The 20,053-nt window shown below is 45.7% G+C and overlaps 3 long non-coding RNA genes across 3 annotated transcripts; all 3 read left to right on the forward strand.

The window, feature by feature from the left end:
* The first annotated feature begins 147 nt into the window (after positions 1 to 147).
* On the forward strand, positions 148 to 5,267 carry LOC140693271 (uncharacterized). The gene is made up of 3 exons (XR_012068994.1): positions 148 to 374; positions 3,567 to 3,639; positions 5,014 to 5,267. It is a non-coding gene; the product is annotated as an uncharacterized lncRNA (long non-coding RNA).
* A 165-nt stretch (positions 5,268 to 5,432) lies between these two features.
* LOC140693272 (uncharacterized) lies at positions 5,433 to 10,492 on the forward strand. The gene is made up of 3 exons (XR_012068995.1): positions 5,433 to 5,659; positions 8,852 to 8,924; positions 10,299 to 10,492. It is a non-coding gene; the product is annotated as an uncharacterized lncRNA (long non-coding RNA).
* Positions 10,493 to 10,717: 225 nt separating this feature from the next.
* Positions 10,718 to 15,777, forward strand: LOC140693273 (uncharacterized). The gene is made up of 3 exons (XR_012068996.1): positions 10,718 to 10,944; positions 14,137 to 14,209; positions 15,584 to 15,777. It is a non-coding gene; the product is annotated as an uncharacterized lncRNA (long non-coding RNA).
* The last annotated feature ends 4,276 nt before the right edge of the window (positions 15,778 to 20,053 follow it).

The following is a 20,053-nucleotide window of genomic DNA, read 5'->3' on the forward strand; positions in this document are numbered from 1 at the left end:
AGGACTGGGCAAGTCTGAAAGGACCTCGGAGCCTCTCCAGTAAGCTGAAGACAGGCAGATCTTCCACTGTCTGCCCTTTCAGGTTCTGGAAACTGACCCGTGAACTCAGGTCTTTGGGCAGCAGCAGTATCTCGAACTGACACAGCTTCCCGGACCAAAGACCTAAGCCAAGCTCCACAGAGGGCGGCAGCCCCTCCATCGCACTGATCCACCCACAGAACTCTGCCCGGTTACCTAGGATCCACCAGCCACAACAAGCCTCGCGGTACACACCAACATTCCACCTGGAATCCAACCGCTAACTGCCATCCCCAATGGCTGCTGCATCTTGTCAGTGTTGGGGGAGGGGCTGCATCCGGCGAGAGGTTCCTAAGGTAAATGTGATTCTACCCACTAGCGTCCCATGGGCCTTTGTTCTTCCCTCTTTCCTTTTGTTCAGATCTGTATGCACTGTAGCAACGGAGGGAAGAAGTGTGTCCATTTTCAGTTGAATGTTTCACACGTCTTTAAACTTTCTAACAGTTCACAGTACACAGAGACCCACTAAGGGAAACTATTCTTCCTGTAATATGGGCACACCCGCAATACATAGCCGTCGGTTGATTTCTGCTGAAACACCCGCATTCACGGGACATCTATCCATTTGTTTCAAGGGGGCTGAAATTCCTAGGAATGATACAATCCCCAATGTGCACTTTACTGCCTGTCTCTTTTGATCTTAGTACACTTTTGCGGAGCTACTTTTCCTTGTTATAGGCTTGTGCCATTTCTTCTCGACGTAGTGTAGAATATGGCATTCATTCATCCTGTTGGAAGACTTGCAAGTCTATATCACGGACTAGGAATCCATTGGATTCCTAATCGGCATTTTGGTTAGGTCACGATATGCTCATATGAAACAATATTTACGAATATAAATGCACGCCTCTGATTTCCGAATACAGGTGTGCTGAGTACATTCAAGCCGCGATACTGGGTCGATGCGTACTGAATGATCCTTGACATCACCTTGAGTAATTTCTTTTGAATATTCATGTTACCCTACCCTTTTTGTGTGGTTTGTTTGTTTGATTCTTTCTTGGTCTGCTTCTCGTTTGTTTTGCAAACACGTCAGGCCATGCATCTCTCCGTTTGCTTCCAACAGAGAGTCATATAAGCTGACTCCCTTAAGATAGTGCTTCCAATCCCCTATGATTTCCTGCTTCCCTCTCCCATCTTTAGGGTTTTGATGTCCTCCTTGCTTTCTTCTTGTTTCTTCTTTTCCACTCATGCTCTTCTTGCATTTCCAATAAGGGTTTTCTTCTTTCCATTTCATCTTGCTGCTTATCCCTTCAGGGGAGAATTCTCAACCTATCTGTTAGGATAAGTTTCGAACTGCTGAATTCTTTTAAGATTTGCAGGTCTGTGGCATTCTCTTGCTCTGCTGTTATTAGTAATGGTGGTCATGTGGCATAGGCTACCCTAGATGGCAGCATTTTGCCATTCAAGCTATGGTCTATGTCCTGGCACTCCTCCCTGTCCTGCAATATTGCTGCTGAGATAGCAGCTGATACCCCTCTGGAGGTTCTCTTGTGACTATGTTGCTTTCCTCCAGGCGCATTTTAAATCACTGGGATGCTCATGAACTTTGTTGATTTGGATCATACAGCTGCTGCTAAGTCTATTGGGATTCCACCTCTTTTGGACGCTGTGTACTTCCTGAATTCGCCTAGATGATTCTATCTTGGCTTTCAGCAAGTTTCAGTCTGATTTTTCTACACATAACTTTTCAAACATTGTTTGTTTCTTTATCTCTTGCTTTTCCATCTGGGACTCTTTCGAATTTTAGTCTTTCATGCCTCTCATAAACCAGGATTCAACAGTGATGTTTTCATTGGTTTGCACTTGCTTTCCTATGTGTGCTTCTGACCGAGGGATGTCTGTTCCCCTGTCTTCAAAGTCATTCACGCATCCCTCTGCAATATCTAGTCTGCTTAGGACGGAATGTTAGCCCTGATATTTTCTCATCCACTGAGTTTTCTGATATTATTTGGCTCGTCTTTAGGCTTTCTCTTCCCCTTTTCTGGTATTCTGCCTTTTGTGATTCTGAGACACTGTTGTTCTTCAGTGTTTCCCTCACCTCCATTTTCAATACTTGCTCTGGAGAGCGTTTTGCAGTCTAGTTGTCTGAAAGCTTATCTTTAGGGCCTTCAATCTCTTTGGAACTGAAAATGGTACTTCCTTTTCCTTTTACTGTATTTCTTCATCTCTACTGGTCAGGTAATTTCAGGTATCTAATGTAGACTTCTAGGGCTTGGTTAAGTGAAAAGTTTAGACTCTTGGCTCTACACAATTGCATGGGATTTCTGTGAGGACAAATTTTCCTAGACATTGATGCCATGTCCTGTTCCTGTGTGTGTTGTCTGGTCTATCTCCAATTGCTGGTGTTGCCTTTGTTGTGATGAATGCCCCATACTATTTCGATTAGGATAACCTCATTTTGATTACGCTTATCTCACAAATCTGAAAGAGCACAGGACACTTCCTCTGGTGGAAATGGAGCTTCTAAAGGTTCTCAGCTCTGCATTCTACTCTATGTTATTTTGGAGTGTTTCTAGAAGAGCAGAGTGTGAGTGCGCTTGTGCTTTGTAGTGCCACGGGAATGTCCCACTGAAACCAGTTCTTCCAAGAGCTTCTCTGTCTACAGAAACACCAGTGGAAGCATATCTATGGATGTCACACATCAGGGCCTGCTGGAATGATCCCGCAGCCCGAACTTGGTGTCCTCGCTGCCGAACCGTGCCGGTGCCATCCAAAATGTAGCATCCGCTTTTGAGCGATAAACTGAAGGAAATCCTTCCTCTTCTCACGCTGTGGTCTTGGACCACACTTCCTTGTCCTCTCATCCTTGTGGCACGGGTGCACGAAGGCAACCACAGAGCTGTTGCACATCCTGTGCCTCAAACCAAACCATAATCACAGCCCAGGTTATGAATGTAGCAGATCCTAAGGCTTTTCATTCTGAATTCAAACCCAAGGCCCCCTGGATCCCTCAGACCCGATGCACAATATCTCTGATTCAGCCCCACACATGCTCTATTGGCAAAAAGACCAAATTGGTCTCTGGTCCTGCAGATGCACTGGGTGTGGCCATGGGACATATCGATAATTTCAACTGCGTGCGCCAGGGTGGTTGCTTGCTCATTGGGGTCACAGGTCGGTTTGCTCTCTTGATAGGACCCACCACATCCCACAACGCACTCCAGATCCCTGAGACTCAGCGTGTGCCATCATCCGTAGCCCTATCCCTCCCTGAACCCTGCCTCTGCTACCTCAAATTTGGCAGCTCGGAGCTTGGTCTCAGAATCAACTGTGGGGATATTTTGCACTGGATTCTTTGCGTTCTGTCAGCCAAGCATCTGCTGTGCACTCTTCTAACACTCAGCGCATCACCTTCAGTCCCATGTCTCCTGTCCGCTTGAGAGTGTGCGTCCAAGTTAAAGAGAGTTTCACCTTTACTGCTCCATCAACAGGGCTCAGACCATGCACTGGTATCCATTCCCTGCTTTTCCTTCTCCTGCTTCCAGGTGTTCTGAGGCCTCATCCTGTCTTTGGAAGTAACAGGCCTCTCTTCGGCAAGTGTCCTGTGCCAAGGGCTGGGTGAGTGGATGTTTCCATTGCTGTGTTCATGGGAGCGAGTGAGCGCAGGTTGCACTGCTTCTCTGTCAACTGGGCATCGATGAATCAACACTTTCCAGATACATTTCACAGAAATGTGATTTTTTTTTTATCTCTTTGTTTCTATACAGCCGTGGTGGGAGGGATTGTCCGAAGACTCCAGTTTTGACATTGTGTTGATATCTCATTTGCAGTCTCTAAAAATTTAATAGAATATATATAAATGTTTTGGGAGTTATACGAAAATGAAGTTAGTTTCTGAAACATACTAATTCGACCTAGAAGCCCGACTTGTCAATTTCGGTAACATTTTGTCAGCTCTAAGGAAAACATAGACAGATAGAATGCAAACTAGCAGTCCGAACTTTTAAAGGGGTCATGTCAACTCTTTACTGTTGAAGCCTCCGAAACCAACAGGAACCATGAAATAACTAATGGAAACATGAAATAACCCCCAAGCTTGGATTCACTTGTGCATGTGGTGCCCTTTACTCCCGATGACACCTACTGGTCAATGTTGGCATTTCAAGGTGTAACATCCCTCTCAAGGAAAATACAAGAGGAAACGAACTAAATATATACATTTAGCTTTGAATCCAAAGAACCTAGAGGCATTATAGCTATGAGAAGCCTGCTGCAGCTATGCTAGGCTACTGAGAACCAGGTGTTCTTCTATCAGTGATGAGAACGCTTAATCATCCGATCATGTTGGGTAAAGCACTTGAATGCAACCAAGTCTGCACCCCCATGATCGATTGCCCCCGGGGGCTTGACTCAATTGAAAGACGGTCCACATAAGCTGTGTCTTTCATGTCATTGGTGACTTTTACAGTTCCGTTCACTATCTGACTTCTAATATGTACCTAGACTGTCTTGAAAAACGGAGGCCTAATACAGATTCAAGTTCAGTCAAAGATTCCCCTCACTTACCACACTCCCTTCACCCCAGAGAAGAGATGAACCCAGCATTTGCTGAATCTAGCGGAAGGCCATCGTTTCTTTGTGGGAGCTAAGTATTCAATTCCTATCTATTTCATACGGGAGTATTTGACCTTTATGGGGTTCCCTGTTGTTCACAGAGGATGAAGCTAGAGGAACTCTGATTCTAGGAGGGGCTTGCTCTTCTCTTACTGGCTTCATTGCAGCTCAGGTACTGATCCCTCAAAATGGATGCCTGAGTGGAGGGGAGGGAAGAGCAAGTGCTTGATAGCTAGGCCCAAAGCTGGGAAAAGGCTTACCTGGGCTTGGTGCACTTTGATCTGAATGGCTTGGAATTGCCCCTTGGGTCGTGTGGATTATCTGACCTCTTTCAAGAACATGAGCGTTTTTATCATCTCTGCCATCTCTTCTCTTTAGACGTCAGAGATCTTGGACCCGTTCTTGGAGCAGAGAATTGAGGAACTTCCTCCAGTCCACGGTGGCCCTCCGTATGTTTCTGCTAGTATCAGCGAGGTTCAATATGTCTCATGAATGCCTTTCGAGCCTGCTATCCTCTACAGCTGTCTCCAGGCTAGTATTCTCTATTGTAGCAGAACATCTCTCATCAATGTGTTCGCATCTCTCCTCAATCCGTGCAGCCATATTTTCGGCCAGCTTCTCTTCGTGTCTCCCATAAAGTCGACTTCAACAGGACTGGGCAAGTCTGAAAGGACCTCGGAGCCTCTCCAGTAAGCTGAAGACAGGCAGATCTTCCACTGTCTGCCCTTTCAGGTTCTGGAAACTGAGCCGTGAACTCAGGTCTTTGGGCAGCAGCAGTATCTCGAACTGACACAGCTTCCCGGACCAAAGACCTAAGCCAAGCTCCACAGAGGGCGGCAGCCCCTCCATCGCACTGATCCACCCACAGAACTCTGCCCGGTTACCTAGGATCCACCAGCCACAACAAGCCTCGCGGTACACACCAACATTCCACCTGGAATCCAACCGCTAACTGCCATCCCCAATGGCTGCTGCATCTTGTCAGTGTTGGGGGAGGGGCTGCATCCGGCGAGAGGTTCCTAAGGTAAATGTGATTCTACCCACTAGCGTCCCATGGGCCTTTGTTCTTCCCTCTTTCCTTTTGTTCAGATCTGTATGCACTGTAGCAACGGAGGGAAGAAGTGTGTCCATTTTCAGTTGAATGTTTCACACGTCTTTAAACTTTCTAACAGTTCACAGTACACAGAGACCCACTAAGGGAAACTATTCTTCCTGTAATATGGGCACACCCGCAATACATAGCCGTCGGTTGATTTCTGCTGAAACACCCGCATTCACGGGACATCTATCCATTTGTTTCAAGGGGGCTGAAATTCCTAGGAATGATACAATCCCCAATGTGCACTTTACTGCCTGTCTCTTTTGATGTTAGTACACTTTTGCGGAGCTACTTTTCCTTGTTATAGGCTTGTGCCATTTCTTCTCGACGTAGTGTAGAATATGGCATTCATTCATCCTGTTGGAAGACTTGCAAGTCTATATCACGGACTAGGAATCCATTGGATTCCTAATCGGCATTTTGGTTAGGTCACGATATGCTCATATGAAACAATATTTACGAATATAAATGCACGCCTCTGATTTCCGAATACAGGTGTGCTGAGTACATTCAAGCCGCGATACTGGGTCGATGCGTACTGAATGATCCTTGACATCACCTTGAGTAATTTCTTTTGAATATTCATGTTACCCTACCCTTTTTGTGTGGTTTGTTTGTTTGATTCTTTCTTGGTCTGCTTCTCGTTTGTTTTGCAAACACGTCAGGCCATGCATCTCTCCGTTTGCTTCCAACAGAGAGTCATATAAGCTGACTCCCTTAAGATAGTGCTTCCAATCCCCTATGATTTCCTGCTTCCCTCTCCCATCTTTAGGGTTTTGATGTCCTCCTTGCTTTCTTCTTGTTTCTTCTTTTCCACTCATGCTCTTCTTGCATTTCCAATAAGGGTTTTCTTCTTTCCATTTCATCTTGCTGCTTATCCCTTCAGGGGAGAATTCTCAACCTATCTGTTAGGATAAGTTTCGAACTGCTGAATTCTTTTAAGATTTGCAGGTCTGTGGCATTCTCTTGCTCTGCTGTTATTAGTAATGGTGGTCATGTGGCATAGGCTACCCTAGATGGCAGCATTTTGCCATTCAAGCTATGGTCTATGTCCTGGCACTCCTCCCTGTCCTGCAATATTGCTGCTGAGATAGCAGCTGAAACCCCTCTGGAGGTTCTCTTGTGACTATGTTGCTTTCCTCCAGGCGCATTTTAAATCACTGGGATGCTCATGAACTTTGTTGATTTGGATCATACAGCTGCTGCTAAGTCTATTGGGATTCCACCTCTTTTGGACGCTGTGTACTTCCTGAATTCGCCTAGATGATTCTATCTTGGCTTTCAGCAAGTTTCAGTCTGATTTTTCTACACATAACTTTTCAAACATTGTTTGTTTCTTTATCTCTTGCTTTTCCATCTGGGACTCTTTCGAATTTTAGTCTTTCATGCCTCTCATAAACCAGGATTCAACAGTGATGTTTTCATTGGTTTGCACTTGCTTTCCTATGTGTGCTTCTGACCGAGGGATGTCTGTTCCCCTGTCTTCAAAGTCATTCACGCATCCCTCTGCAATATCTAGTCTGCTTAGGACGGAATGTTAGCCCTGATATTTTCTCATCCACTGAGTTTTCTGATATTATTTGGCTCGTCTTTAGGCTTTCTCTTCCCCTTTTCTGGTATTCTGCCTTTTGTGATTCTGAGACACTGTTGTTCTTCAGTGTTTCCCTCACCTCCATTTTCAATACTTGCTCTGGAGAGCGTTTTGCAGTCTAGTTGTCTGAAAGCTTATCTTTAGGGCCTTCAATCTCTTTGGAACTGAAAATGGTACTTCCTTTTCCTTTTACTGTATTTCTTCATCTCTACTGGTCAGGTAATTTCAGGTATCTAATGTAGACTTCTAGGGCTTGGTTAAGTGAAAAGTTTAGACTCTTGGCTCTACACAATTGCATGGGATTTCTGTGAGGACAAATTTTCCTAGACATTGATGCCATGTCCTGTTCCTGTGTGTGTTGTCTGGTCTATCTCCAATTGCTGGTGTTGCCTTTGTTGTGATGAATGCCCCATACTATTTCGATTAGGATAACCTCATTTTGATTACGCTTATCTCACAAATCTGAAAGAGCACAGGACACTTCCTCTGGTGGAAATGGAGCTTCTAAAGGTTCTCAGCTCTGCATTCTACTCTATGTTATTTTGGAGTGTTTCTAGAAGAGCAGAGTGTGAGTGCGCTTGTGCTTTGTAGTGCCACGGGAATGTCCCACTGAAACCAGTTCTTCCAAGAGCTTCTCTGTCTACAGAAACACCAGTGGAAGCATATCTATGGATGTCACACATCAGGGCCTGCTGGAATGATCCCGCAGCCCGAACTTGCTGTCCTCGCTGCCGAACCGTGCCGGTGCCATCCAAAATGTAGCATCCGCTTTTGAGCGATAAACTGAAGGAAATCCTTCCTCTTCTCACGCTGTGGTCTTGGACCACACTTCCTTGTCCTCTCATCCTTGTGGCACGGGTGCACGAAGGCAACCACAGAGCTGTTGCACATCCTGTGCCTCAAACCAAACCATAATCACAGCCCAGGTTATGAATGTAGCAGATCCTAAGGCTTTTCATTCTGAATTCAAACCCAAGGCCCCCTGGATCCCTCAGACCCGATGCACAATATCTCTGATTCAGCCCCACACATGCTCTATTGGCAAAAAGACCAAATTGGTCTCTGGTCCTGCAGATGCACTGGGTGTGGCCATGGGACATATCGATAATTTCAACTGCGTGCGCCAGGGTGGTTGCTTGCTCATTGGGGTCACAGGTCGGTTTGCTCTCTTGATAGGACCCACCACATCCCACAACGCACTCCAGATCCCTGAGACTCAGCGTGTGCCATCATCCGTAGCCCTATCCCTCCCTGAACCCTGCCTCTGCTACCTCAAATTTGGCAGCTCGGAGCTTGGTCTCAGAATCAACTGTGGGGATATTTTGCACTGGATTCTTTGCGTTCTGTCAGCCAAGCATCTGCTGTGCACTCTTCTAACACTCAGCGCATCACCTTCAATCCCATGTCTCCTGTCCGCTTGAGAGTGTGCGTCCAAGTTAAAGAGAGTTTCACCTTTACTGCTCCATCAACAGGGCTCAGACCATGCACTGGTATCCATTCCCTGCTTTTCCTTCTCCTGCTTCCAGGTGTTCTGAGGCCTCATCCTGTCTTTGGAAGTAACAGGCCTCTCTTCGGCAAGTGTCCTGTGCCAAGGGCTGGGTGAGTGGATGTTTCCATTGCTGTGTTCATGGGAGCGAGTGAGCGCAGGTTGCACTGCTTCTCTGTCAACTGGGCATCGATGAATCAACACTTTCCAGATACATTTCACAGAAATGTGATTTTTTTTTTATCTCTTTGTTTCTATACAGCCGTGGTGGGAGGGATTGTCCGAAGACTCCAGTTTTGACATTGTGTTGATATCTCATTTGCAGTCTCTAAAAATTTAATAGAATATATATAAATGTTTTGGGAGTTATACGAAAATGAAGTTAGTTTCTGAAACATACTAATTCGACCTAGAAGCCCGACTTGTCAATTTCGGTAACATTTTGTCAGCTCTAAGGAAAACATAGACAGATAGAATGCAAACTAGCAGTCCGAACTTTTAAAGGGGTCATGTCAACTCTTTACTGTTGAAGCCTCCGAAACCAACAGGAACCATGAAATAACTAATGGAAACATGAAATAACCCCCAAGCTTGGATTCACTTGTGCATGTGGTGCCCTTTACTCCCGATGACACCTACTGGTCAATGTTGGCATTTCAAGGTGTAACATCCCTCTCAAGGAAAATACAAGAGGAAACGAACTAAATATATACATTTAGCTTTGAATCCAAAGAACCTAGAGGCATTATAGCTATGAGAAGCCTGCTGCAGCTATGCTAGGCTACTGAGAACCAGGTGTTCTTCTATCAGTGATGAGAACGCTTAATCATCCGATCATGTTGGGTAAAGCACTTGAATGCAACCAAGTCTGCACCCCCATGATCGATTGCCCCCGGGGGCTTGACTCAATTGAAAGACGGTCCACATAAGCTGTGTCTTTCATGTCATTGGCGACTTTTACAGTTCCGTTCACTATCTGACTTCTAATATGTACCTAGACTGTCTTGAAAAACGGAGGCCTAATACAGATTCAAGTTCAGTCAAAGATTCCCCTCACTTACCACACTCCCTTCACCCCAGAGAAGACATGAACCCAGCATTTGCTGAATCTAGCGGAAGGCCATCGTTTCTTTGTGGGAGCTAAGTATTCAATTCCTATCTATTTCATACGGGAGTATTTGACCTTTATGGGGTTCCCTGTTGTTCACAGAGGATGAAGCTAGAGGAACTCTGATTCTAGGAGGGGCTTGCTCTTCTCTTACTGGCTTCATTGCAGCTCAGGTACTGATCCCTCAAAATGGATGCCTGAGTGGAGGGGAGGGAAGAGCAAGTGCTTGATAGCTAGGCCCAAACCTGGGAAAAGGCTTACCTGGGCTTGGTGCACTTTGATCTGAATGGCTTGGAATTGCCCCTTGGGTCGTGTGGATTATCTGACCTCTTTCAAGAACATGAGCGTTTTTATCATCTCTGCCATCTCTTCTCTTTAGACGTCAGAGATCTTGGACCCGTTCTTGGAGCAGAGAATTGAGGAACTTCCTCCAGTCCACGGTGGCCCTCCGTATGTTTCTGCTAGTATCAGCGAGGTTCAATATGTCTCATGAATGCCTTTCGAGCCTGCTATCCTCTACAGCTGTCTCCAGGCCAGTATTCTCTATTGTAGCAGAACATCTCTCATCAATGTGTTCGCATCTCTCCTCAATCCGTGCAGCCATATTTTCGGCCAGCTTCTCTTCGTGTCTCCCATAAAGTCGACTTCAACAGGACTGGGCAAGTCTGAAAGGACCTCGGAGCCTCTCCAGTAAGCTGAAGACAGGCAGATCTTCCACTGTCTGCCCTTTCAGGTTCTGGAAACTGAGCCGTGAACTCAGGTCTTTGGGCAGCAGCAGTATCTCGAACTGACACAGCTTCCCGGACCAAAGACCTAAGCCAAGCTCCACAGAGGGCGGCAGCCCCTCCATCGCACTGATCCACCCACAGAACTCTGCCCGGTTACCTAGGATCCACCAGCCACAACAAGCCTCGCGGTACACACCAACATTCCACCTGGAATCCAACCGCTAACTGCCATCCCCAATGGCTGCTGCATCTTGTCAGTGTTGGGGGAGGGGCTGCATCCGGCGAGAGGTTCCTAAGGTAAATGTGATTCTACCCACTAGCGTCCCATGGGCCTTTGTTCTTCCCTCTTTCCTTTTGTTCAGATCTGTATGCACTGTAGCAACGGAGGGAAGAAGTGTGTCCATTTTCAGTTGAATGTTTCACACGTCTTTAAACTTTCTAACAGTTCACAGTACACAGAGACCCACTAAGGGAAACTATTCTTCCTGTAATATGGGCACACCCGCAATACATAGCCGTCGGTTGATTTCTGCTGAAACACCCGCATTCACGGGACATCTATCCATTTGTTTCAAGGGGGCTGAAATTCCTAGGAATGATACAATCCCCAATGTGCACTTTACTGCCTGTCTCTTTTGATCTTAGTACACTTTTGCGGAGCTACTTTTCCTTGTTATAGGCTTGTGCCATTTCTTCTCGACGTAGTGTAGAATATGGCATTCATTCATCCTGTTGGAAGACTTGCAAGTCTATATCACGGACTAGGAATCCATTGGATTCCTAATCGGCATTTTGGTTAGGTCACGATATGCTCATATGAAACAATATTTACGAATATAAATGCACGCCTCTGATTTCCGAATACAGGTGTGCTGAGTACATTCAAGCCGCGATACTGGGTCGATGCGTACTGAATGATCCTTGACATCACCTTGAGTAATTTCTTTTGAATATTCATGTTACCCTACCCTTTTTGTGTGGTTTGTTTGTTTGATTCTTTCTTGGTCTGCTTCTCGTTTGTTTTGCAAACACGTCAGACCATGCATCTCTCCGTTTGCTTCCAACAGAGAGTCATATAAGCTGACTCCCTTAAGATAGTGCTTCCAATCCCCTATGATTTCCTGCTTCCCTCTCCCATCTTTAGGGTTTTGATGTCCTCCTTGCTTTCTTCTTGTTTCTTCTTTTCCACTCATGCTCTTCTTGCATTTCCAATAAGGGTTTTCTTCTTTCCATTTCATCTTGCTGCTTATCCCTTCAGGGGAGAATTCTCAACCTATCTGTTAGGATAAGTTTCGAACTGCTGAATTCTTTTAAGATTTGCAGGTCTGTGGCATTCTCTTGCTCTGCTGTTATTAGTAATGGTGGTCATGTGGCATAGGCTACCCTAGATGGCAGCATTTTGCCATTCAAGCTATGGTCTATGTCCTGGCACTCCTCCCTGTCCTGCAATATTGCTGCTGAGATAGCAGCTGAAACCCCTCTGGAGGTTCTCTTGTGACTATGTTGCTTTCCTCCAGGCGCATTTTAAATCACTGGGATGCTCATGAACTTTGTTGATTTGGATCATACAGCTGCTGCTAAGTCTATTGGGATTCCACCTCTTTTGGACGCTGTGTACTTCCTGAATTCGCCTAGATGATTCTATCTTGGCTTTCAGCAAGTTTCAGTCTGATTTTTCTACACATAACTTTTCAAACATTGTTTGTTTCTTTATCTCTTGCTTTTCCATCTGGGACTCTTTCGAATTTTAGTCTTTCATGCCTCTCATAAACCAGGATTCAACAGTGATGTTTTCATTGGTTTGCACTTGCTTTCCTATGTGTGCTTCTGACCGAGGGATGTCTGTTCCCCTGTCTTCAAAGTCATTCACGCATCCCTCTGCAATATCTAGTCTGCTTAGGACGGAATGTTAGCCCTGATATTTTCTCATCCACTGAGTTTTCTGATATTATTTGGCTCGTCTTTAGGCTTTCTCTTCCCCTTTTCTGGTATTCTGCCTTTTGTGATTCTGAGACACTGTTGTTCTTCAGTGTTTCCCTCACCTCCATTTTCAATACTTGCTCTGGAGAGCGTTTTGCAGTCTAGTTGTCTGAAAGCTTATCTTTAGGGCCTTCAATCTCTTTGGAACTGAAAATGGTACTTCCTTTTCCTTTTACTGTATTTCTTCATCTCTACTGGTCAGGTAATTTCAGGTATCTAATGTAGACTTCTAGGGCTTGGTTAAGTGAAAAGTTTAGACTCTTGGCTCTACACAATTGCATGGGATTTCTGTGAGGACAAATTTTCCTAGACATTGATGCCATGTCCTGTTCCTGTGTGTGTTGTCTGGTCTATCTCCAATTGCTGGTGTTGCCTTTGTTGTGATGAATGCCCCATACTATTTCGATTAGGATAACCTCATTTTGATTACGCTTATCTCACAAATCTGAAAGAGCACAGGACACTTCCTCTGGTGGAAATGGAGCTTCTAAAGGTTCTCAGCTCTGCATTCTACTCTATGTTATTTTGGAGTGTTTCTAGAAGAGCAGAGTGTGAGTGCGCTTGTGCTTTGTAGTGCCACGGGAATGTCCCACTGAAACCAGTTCTTCCAAGAGCTTCTCTGTCTACAGAAACACCAGTGGAAGCATATCTATGGATGTCACACATCAGGGCCTGCTGGAATGATCCCGCAGCCCGAACTTGCTGTCCTCGCTGCCGAACCGTGCCGGTGCCATCCAAAATGTAGCATCCGCTTTTGAGCGATAAACTGAAGGAAATCCTTCCTCTTCTCACGCTGTGGTCTTGGACCACACTTCCTTGTCCTCTCATCCTTGTGGCACGGGTGCACGAAGGCAACCACAGAGCTGTTGCACATCCTGTGCCTCAAACCAAACCATAATCACAGCCCAGGTTATGAATGTAGCAGATCCTAAGGCTTTTCATTCTGAATTCAAACCCAAGGCCCCCTGGATCCCTCAGACCCGATGCACAATATCTCTGATTCAGCCCCACACATGCTCTATTGGCAAAAAGACCAAATTGGTCTCTGGTCCTGCAGATGCACTGGGTGTGGCCATGGGACAGATCGATAATTTCAACTGCGTGCGCCAGGGTGGTTGCTTGCTCATTGGGGTCACAGGTCGGTTTGCTCTCTTGATAGGACCCACCACATCCCACAACGCACTCCAGATCCCTGAGACTCAGCGTGTGCCATCATCCGTAGCCCTATCCCTCCCTGAACCCTGCCTCTGCTACCTCAAATTTGGCAGCTCGGAGCTTGGTCTCAGAATCAACTGTGGGGATATTTTGCACTGGATTCTTTGCGTTCTGTCAGCCAAGCATCTGCTGTGCACTCTTCTAACACTCAGCGCATCACCTTCAATCCCATGTCTCCTGTCCGCTTGAGAGTGTGCGTCCAAGTTAAAGAGAGTTTCACCTTTACTGCTCCATCAACAGGGCTCAGACCATGCACTGGTATCCATTCCCTGCTTTTCCTTCTCCTGCTTCCAGGTGTTCTGAGGCCTCATCCTGTCTTTGGAAGTAACAGGCCTCTCTTCGGCAAGTGTCCTGTGCCAAGGGCTGGGTGAGTGGATGTTTCCATTGCTGTGTTCATGGGAGCGAGTGAGCGCAGGTTGCACTGCTTCTCTGTCAACTGGGCATCGATGAATCAACACTTTCCAGATACATTTCACAGAAATGTGATTTTTTTTTTATCTCTTTGTTTCTATACAGCCGTGGTGGGAGGGATTGTCCGAAGACTCCAGTTTTGACATTGTGTTGATATCTCATTTGCAGTCTCTAAAAATTTAATAGAATATATATAAATGTTTTGGGAGTTATACGAAAATGAAGTTAGTTTCTGAAACATACTAATTCGACCTAGAAGCCCGACTTGTCAATTTCGGTAACATTTTGTCAGCTCTAAGGAAAACATAGACAGATAGAATGCAAACTAGCAGTCCGAACTTTTAAAGGGGTCATGTCAACTCTTTACTGTTGAAGCCTCCGAAACCAACAGGAACCATGAAATAACTAATGGAAACATGAAATAACCCCCAAGCTTGGATTCACTTGTGCATGTGGTGCCCTTTACTCCCGATGACACCTACTGGTCAATGTTGGCATTTCAAGGTGTAACATCCCTCTCAAGGAAAATACAAGAGGAAACGAACTAAATATATACATTTAGCTTTGAATCCAAAGAACCTAGAGGCATTATAGCTATGAGAAGCCTGCTGCAGCTATGCTAGGCTACTGAGAACCAGGTGTTCTTCTATCAGTGATGAGAACGCTTAATCATCCGATCATGTTGGGTAAAGCACTTGAATGCAACCAAGTCTGCACCCCCATGATCGATTGCCCCCGGGGGCTTGACTCAATTGAAAGACGGTCCACATAAGCTGTGTCTTTCATGTCATTGGTGACTTTTACAGTTCCGTTCACTATCTGACTTCTAATATGTACCTAGACTGTCTTGAAAAACGGAGGCCTAATACAGATTCAAGTTCAGTCAAAGATTCCCCTCACTTACCACACTCCCTTCACCCCAGAGAAGAGATGAACCCAGCATTTGCTGAATCTAGCGGAAGGCCATCGTTTCTTTGTGGGAGCTAAGTATTCAATTCCTATCTATTTCATACGGGAGTATTTGACCTTTATGGGGTTCCCTGTTGTTCACAGAGGATGAAGCTAGAGGAACTCTGATTCTAGGAGGGGCTTGCTCTTCTCTTACTGGCTTCATTGCAGCTCAGGTACTGATCCCTCAAAATGGATGCCTGAGTGGAGGGGAGGGAAGAGCAAGTGCTTGATAGCTAGGCCCAAACCTGGGAAAAGGCTTACCTGGGCTTGGTGCACTTTGATCTGAATGGCTTGGAATTGCCCCTTGGGTCGTGTGGATTATCTGACCTCTTTCAAGAACATGAGCGTTTTTATCATCTCTGCCATCTCTTCTCTTTAGACGTCAGAGATCTTGGACCCGTTCTTGGAGCAGAGAATTGAGGAACTTCCTCCAGTCCACGGTGGCCCTCCGTATGTTTCTGCTAGTATCAGCGAGGTTCAATATGTCTCATGAATGCCTTTCGAGCCTGCTATCCTCTACAGCTGTCTCCAGGCCAGTATTCTCTATTGTAGCAGAACATCTCTCATCAATGTGTTCGCATCTCTCCTCAATCCGTGCAGCCATATTTTCGGCCAGCTTCTCTTCGTGTCTCCCATAAAGTCGACTTCAACAGGACTGGGCAAGTCTGAAAGGACCTCGGAGCCTCTCCAGTAAGCTGAAGACAGGCAGATCTTCCACTGTCTGCCCTTTCAGGTTCTGGAAACTGAGCCGTGAACTCAGGTCTTTGGGCAGCAGCAGTATCTCGAACTGACACAGCTTCCCGGACCAAAGACCTAAGCCAAGCTCCACAGAGGGCGGCAGCCCCTCCATCGCACTGATCCACCCACAGAACTCTGCCCGGTTACCTAGGATCCACCAGCCACAACAAGCCTCGCGGTACACACCAACATTCCACCTGGAATCCAACCGCTAACTGCCATCCCCAATGGCTGCTGCATCTTGTCAGTGTTGGGGGAGGGGCTGCATCCGACGAGAGGTTCCTAAGGTAAATGTGATTCTACCCACTAGCGTCCCATGGGCCTTTGTTCTTCCCTCTTTCCTTTTGTTCAGATCTGTATGCACTGTAGCAACGGAGGGAAGAAGTGTGTCCATTTTCAGTTGAATGTTTCACACGTCTTTAAACTTTCTAACAGTTCACAGTACACAGAGACCCACTAAGGGAAACTATTCTTCCTGTAATATGGGCACACCCGCAATACATAGCCGTCGGTTGATTTCTGCTGAAACACCCGCATTCACGGGACATCTATCCATTTGTTTCAAGGGGGCTGAAATTCCTAGGAATGATACAATCCCCAATGTGCACTTTACTGCCTGTCTCTTTTGATCTTAGTACACTTTTGCGGAGCTACTTTTCCTTGTTATAGGCTTGTGCCATTTCTTCTCGACGTAGTGTAGAATATGGCATTCATTCATCCTGTTGGAAGACTTGCAAGTCTATATCACGGACTAGGAATCCATTGGATTCCAAATCGGCATTTGGGTTAGGTCACGATATGCTCATATGAATCAATATTTACGAATATAAATGCACGCCTCTGATTTCCGAATACAGGTGTGCTGAGTACATTCAAGCCGCGATACTGGGTCGATGCGTACTGAATGATCCTTGACATCACCTTGAGTAATTTCTTTTGAATATTCATGTTACCCTACCCTTTTTGTGTGGTTTGTTTGTTTGATTCTTTCTTGGTCTGCTTCTCGTTTGTTTTGCAAACACGTCAGGCCATGCATCTCTCCGTTTGCTTCCAACAGAGAGTCATATAAGCTGACTCCCTTAAGATAGTGCTTCCAATCCCCTATGATTTCCTGCTTCCCTCTCCCATCTTTAGGGTTTTGATGTCCTCCTTGCTTTCTTCTTGTTTCTTCTTTTCCACTCATGCTCTTCTTGCATTTCCAATAAGGGTTTTCTTCTTTCCATTTCATCTTGCTGCTTATCCCTTCAGGGGAGAATTCTCAACCTATCTGTTAGGATAAGTTTCGAACTGCTGAATTCTTTTAAGATTTGCAGGTCTGTGGCATTCTCTTGCTCTGCTGTTATTAGTAATGGTGGTCATGTGGCATAGGCTACCCTAGATGGCAGCATTTTGCCATTCAAGCTATGGTCTATGTCCTGGCACTCCTCCCTGTCCTGCAATATTGCTGCTGAGATAGCAGCTGAAACCCCTCTGGAGGTTCTCTTGTGACTATGTTGCTTTCCTCCAGGCGCATTTTAAATCACTGGGATGCTCATGAACTTTGTTGATTTGGATCATACAGCTGCTGCTAAGTCTATTGGGATTCCACCTCTTTTGGACGCTGTGTACTTCCTGAATTCGCCTAGATGATTCTATCTTGGCTTTCAGCAAGTTTCAGTCTGATTTTTCTACACATAACTTTTCAAACATTGTTTGTTTCTTTATCTCTTGCTTTTCCATCTGGGACTCTTTCGAATTTTAGTCTTTCATGCCTCTCATAAACCAGGATTCAACAGTGATGTTTTCATTGGTTTGCACTTGCTTTCCTATGTGTGCTTCTGACCGAGGGATGTCTGTTCCCCTGTCTTCAAAGTCATTCACGCATCCCTCTGCAATATCTAGTCTGCTTAGGACGGAATGTTAGCCCTGATATTTTCTCATCCACTGAGTTTTCTGATATTATTTGGCTCGTCTTTAGGCTTTCTCTTCCCCTTTTCTGGTATTCTGCCTTTTGTGATTCTGAGACACTGTTGTTCTTCAGTGTTTCCCTCACCTCCATTTTCAATACTTGCTCTGGAGAGCGTTTTGCAGTCTAGTTGTCTGAAAGCTTATCTTTAGGGCCTTCAATCTCTTTGGAACTGAAAATGGTACTTCCTTTTCCTTTTACTGTATTTCTTCATCTCTACTGGTCAGGTAATTTCAGGTATCTAATGTAGACTTCTAGGGCTTGGTTAAGTGAAAAGTTTAGACTCTTGGCTCTACACAATTGCATGGGATTTCTGTGAGGACAAATTTTCCTAGACATTGATGCCATGTCCTGTTCCTGTGTGTGTTGTCTGGTCTATCTCCAATTGCTGGTGTTGCCTTTGTTGTGATGAATGCCCCATACTATTTCGATTAGGATAACCTCATTTTGATTACGCTTATCTCACAAATCTGAAAGAGCACAGGACACTTCCTCTGGTGGAAATGGAGCTTCTAAAGGTTCTCAGCTCTGCATTCTACTCTATGTTATTTTGGAGTGTTTCTAGAAGAGCAGAGTGTGAGTGCGCTTGTGCTTTGTAGTGCCACGGGAATGTCCCACTGAAACCAGTTCTTCCAAGAGCTTCTCTGTCTACAGAAACACCAGTGGAAGCATATCTATGGATGTCACACATCAGGGCCTGCTGGAATGATCCCGCAGCCCGAACTTGGTGTCCTCGCTGCCGAACCGTGCCGGTGCCATCCAAAATGTAGCATCCGCTTTTGAGCGATAAACTGAAGGAAATCCTTCCTCTTCTCACGCTGTGGTCTTGGACCACACTTCCTTGTCCTCTCATCCTTGTGGCACGGGTGCACGAAGGCAACCACAGAGCTGTTGCACATCCTGTGCCTCAAACCAAACCATAATCACAGCCCAGGTTATGAATGTAGCAGATCCTAAGGCTTTTCATTCTGAATTCAAACCCAAGGCCCCCTGGATCCCTCAGACCCGATGCACAATATCTCTGATTCAGCCCCACACATGCTCTATTGGCAAAAAGACCAAATTGGTCTCTGGTCCTGCAGATGCACTGGGTGTGGCCATGGGACATATCGATAATTTCAACTGCGTGCGCCAGGGTGGTTGCTTGCTCATTGGGGTCACAGGTCGGTTTGCTCTCTTGATAGGACCCACCACATCCCACAACGCACTCCAGATCCCTGAGACTCAGCGTGTGCCATCATCCGTAGCCCTATCCCTCCCTGAACCCTGCCTCTGCTACCTCAAATTTGGCAGCTCGGAGCTTGGTCTCAGAATCAACTGTGGGGATATTTTGCACTGGATTCTTTGCGTTCTGTCAGCCAAGCATCTGCTGTGCACTCTTCTAACACTCAGCGCATCACCTTCAATCCCATGTCTCCTGTCCGCTTGAGAGTGTGCGTCCAAGTTAAAGAGAGTTTCACCTTTACTGCTCCATCAACAGGGCTCAGACCATGCACTGGTATCCATTCCCTGCTTTTCCTTCTCCTGCTTCCAGGTGTTCTGAGGCCTCATCCTGTCTTTGGAAGTAACAGGCCTCTCTTCGGCAAGTGTCCTGTGCCAAGGGCTGGGTGAGTGGATGTTTCCATTGCTGTGTTCATGGGAGCGAGTGAGCGCAGGTTGCACTGCTTCTCTGTCAACTGGGCATCGATGAATCAACACTTTCCAGATACATTTCACAGAAATGTGATTTTTTTTTTATCTCTTTGTTTCTATACAGCCGTGGTGGGAGGGATTGTCCGAAGACTCCAGTTTTGACATTGTGTTGATATCTCATTTGCAGTCTCTAAAAATTTAATAGAATATATATAAATGTTTTGGGAGTTATACGAAAATGAAGTTAGTTTCTGAAACATACTAATTCGACCTAGAAGCCCGACTTGTCAATTTCGGTAACATTTTGTCAGCTCTAAGGAAAACATAGACAGATAGAATGCAAACTAGCAGTCCGAACTTTTAAAGGGGTCATGTCAACTCTTTACTGTTGAAGCCTCCGAAACCAACAGGAACCATGAAATAACTAATGGAAACATGAAATAACCCCCAAGCTTGGATTCACTTGTGCATGTGGTGCCCTTTACTCCCGATGACACCTACTGGTCAATGTTGGCATTTCAAGGTGTAACATCC

The sequence above is a fragment of the Vicugna pacos genome, unplaced genomic scaffold, assembly GCF_048564905.1.
Source record: "Vicugna pacos unplaced genomic scaffold, VicPac4 scaffold_19, whole genome shotgun sequence".
NCBI classification, from domain to species: domain Eukaryota; kingdom Metazoa; phylum Chordata; class Mammalia; order Artiodactyla; family Camelidae; genus Vicugna; species Vicugna pacos.